The following is a 2780-nucleotide window of genomic DNA, read 5'->3' on the forward strand; positions in this document are numbered from 1 at the left end:
TATTCTTTCTTTTAGGATAAACCACTGCACACTATTTTCTTTTCCCCATTTTGCCTTATATTTTTGCACAGGCTTTCTGGTAATCCAATATTCATAAGTTTCAGAACCCATGCATTTGGAAAATAAAGCTTTGCATAAAGTGTCCGTATTGTTTGTGTATAATGACGCTAAATAACATAATTTGCTATGTGCATTGGGAAAACATCTTTTATCTGAAATCGTCATAATAATCTTGGGCTGGAAAAGGGGGAAAAGGAAAGAAAAAGAGGGGCTAAAACTTAGTGAAAACCAGGTGCTATGCACAGGTGTTCCAGGGTTTTATGTGTTTTAGATATTTTTATCCATCAAGAACTCTATTTCAATGCTTTAATATATGGACCATGCCTGGTACATATATGTGAGATTCCTTGCTCTTTCTTGGATTGAAAGATTTATTTATTCTTTCTTTCTTACATATTGGGGAAAAAAATCCCAATGTGTCTTTACACCATTTAAAATTATTCACATTTGTGGAGTGCCTGGGTGGCTCAGTCGGTTAAGCCTCCCACTTTTGATTTTGGCTCAGGTCATGATCTCAGGGTGGTGAGATCCAGTTCCACATGGGGCTCCCACTGGACAGGAGTCAACTTCTCTCCTTCTCCCTCTTCCTTTCCCTCTGCCTCTCCCACACTTGCTCAGGTTGGCTCTCTCTCTCAAAATAAATAAATAAATAAATCTTTATAAATACATACATACATACATACATAAATGAAATTATTTACATTGGAGTTCAGAGGCCCAGAGTCCCAGTGGTTCCTACCGCAGTCCCTCAGTTGCCCACCTGCTCTTTCCTTTCAACATGGCGGAGGCCACTATGTCCTTCACCAAGAACTTCCTGGTGGGTGGAGTGGCTGCAGTAGAGCCCAGAGAGCGGGTCAAGCTGCTACTGCAGCAGGTGCAGCATGCCATCAAGCAAATCACAAGGGCATTACAGACTGGTTCGTATACCCAAGGAGCAAGGGTGCCTGTCCTTCTGGCATGGCAAGCTGGCCAATGTCATCAGATCCTTCCCCACCCAGGCTCACAACTTTGACTTCAAAAGATAAATACAAGTAGATCTTCCTGGGTGGTGTGGACAAGAGAACCCAGTTTTGGCACTGGGTTTTGCAGGGAATCTGGCATCAGGTGGTGCCTGTGGAGCCACATCCTTCTGTTTTGTGAATCCTCTTGATTTTGCCAGAACCCGTCTAGCAGCTGATACGGGCAAAGTTGGAGCTGAAAGGGAATTCAGAGGCCCCAGTGACTGGGTAAGATCTACAAACCTGATGGAATTAAGGGGCCTGTACCAAGGCTTTAATGTGTGCAGGGTACTATCATCTACCGAGCTGCCTACTTCTGTATCTAGGACACTGCAAAGAGAATGCTTCCAGATCCCAAGAATGCTCACATCTTCATCAGCTGCACAACCCATCAATCACAGTGGTTGCTGGGTTGACTTCCTATTCCTTTGACGGTGTTTGTTGCCCCATGATGATGCAGTCTGTCAGCAAAGGGACTGACATCATGTACACAGACAGCTTGACTGCTGAAGGAAGACTGCTTGTGATGAAGGAGCCTAAGCTTTTCAAGGTGCATGTTCTCAGAGGCATGGGTGGTGCTTTTGTGCTTGTCTTGCATGATGAAATCAAGAAGTTCACATAACTTATTTCCTAGTTATTTATCCCCCTGTGAACAGGCACATTGTATTTTGTAACATATCTTGAGCATTCTTGACAGACTGTTGGCTGTCTTCATCAATGGCAACTATTCACTGTTTGAAAATGGGAAGCAGTAATATTCATCTGACCAGTTTTCTCTGAATGCCGTTTCCATGATGATGGAAAACAATTATATTTTTTATTTCAGTCACTCCTGATAAATTTCAAGAAAAAAATCTGAAATATAAGGAAATAAGTAAATAAATAAAATTATTTACATTGGAAATATTTTTCAACCTCCATCATTATTATTTTCTATAATTCTTTAGATTTGTTTTAAATTATTTTTCACTCTTACCTCTCCCATTGTTTGATTAATGCAGTCATTCTGGAATAAAGAGAAGCACAAGAATATATACGTTAATTTAAACTAGGTGGCTTCCTTTCACTTTTAACTTTCCAGTAATGTTGAATAGAGTGGTGGTGTGATTTTTAGTAGCCTATTCCATCCATAAGTCATTTATCAGGCTTAAGAAACCATATTAATTCTGTCGCTCTTCCTGGAAAACAGTAATAGCTACTCTATTTTCATTGAACTAATTTCATTAAAATTAACCCTACTTGCCTAAAGTCAGGAAAATTTTTAGCTGAATCTCAATACTTTTTCATCTTTTCTACCTCTGAGTTTTTAATAGGCTACTGAAATTAAACGTAATATATCAAGAAACTGTGAACTCCAAGATGAACACTATTGTTTGGGATTTATAAGGACTTCAATTTTAACACCATATTTGGTAAGTTTAACATGGGGTTAAATCAAAGGTGACTATTTTAAAAATATTTCCATTCTTTTATATTAAGCCCTATCCTTTACATGTTATATTCTGTAAACTTGCCAATAACTTTAGAGGAATGCCAAGTACACCAAAGTGATTATTTTTTTTTTAAGAAAGGTAGTTATGGAATAAATGGTTTCTATTTTAATAGGTAGAAAATTAAGCCTACAATAAAATTTTAAACATAGTAATTTCTATAGTTTATGTAAACCTAATGTATTACCTAACATTCAAAATATAAGTACATGTCATAGCAAAAGTTTGTATT

At 38.0% G+C, this 2780-nt stretch overlaps 1 pseudogene; it reads left to right on the forward strand.

Annotated features, from left to right (window-relative positions):
• Positions 1 to 838: 838 nt before the first annotated feature.
• Positions 839 to 1680, forward strand: LOC110580179 (annotated as a pseudogene).
• The last annotated feature ends 1100 nt before the right edge of the window (positions 1681 to 2780 follow it).

This window comes from Neomonachus schauinslandi, chromosome 2, assembly GCF_002201575.2.
Source record: "Neomonachus schauinslandi chromosome 2, ASM220157v2, whole genome shotgun sequence".
NCBI classification, from domain to species: domain Eukaryota; kingdom Metazoa; phylum Chordata; class Mammalia; order Carnivora; family Phocidae; genus Neomonachus; species Neomonachus schauinslandi.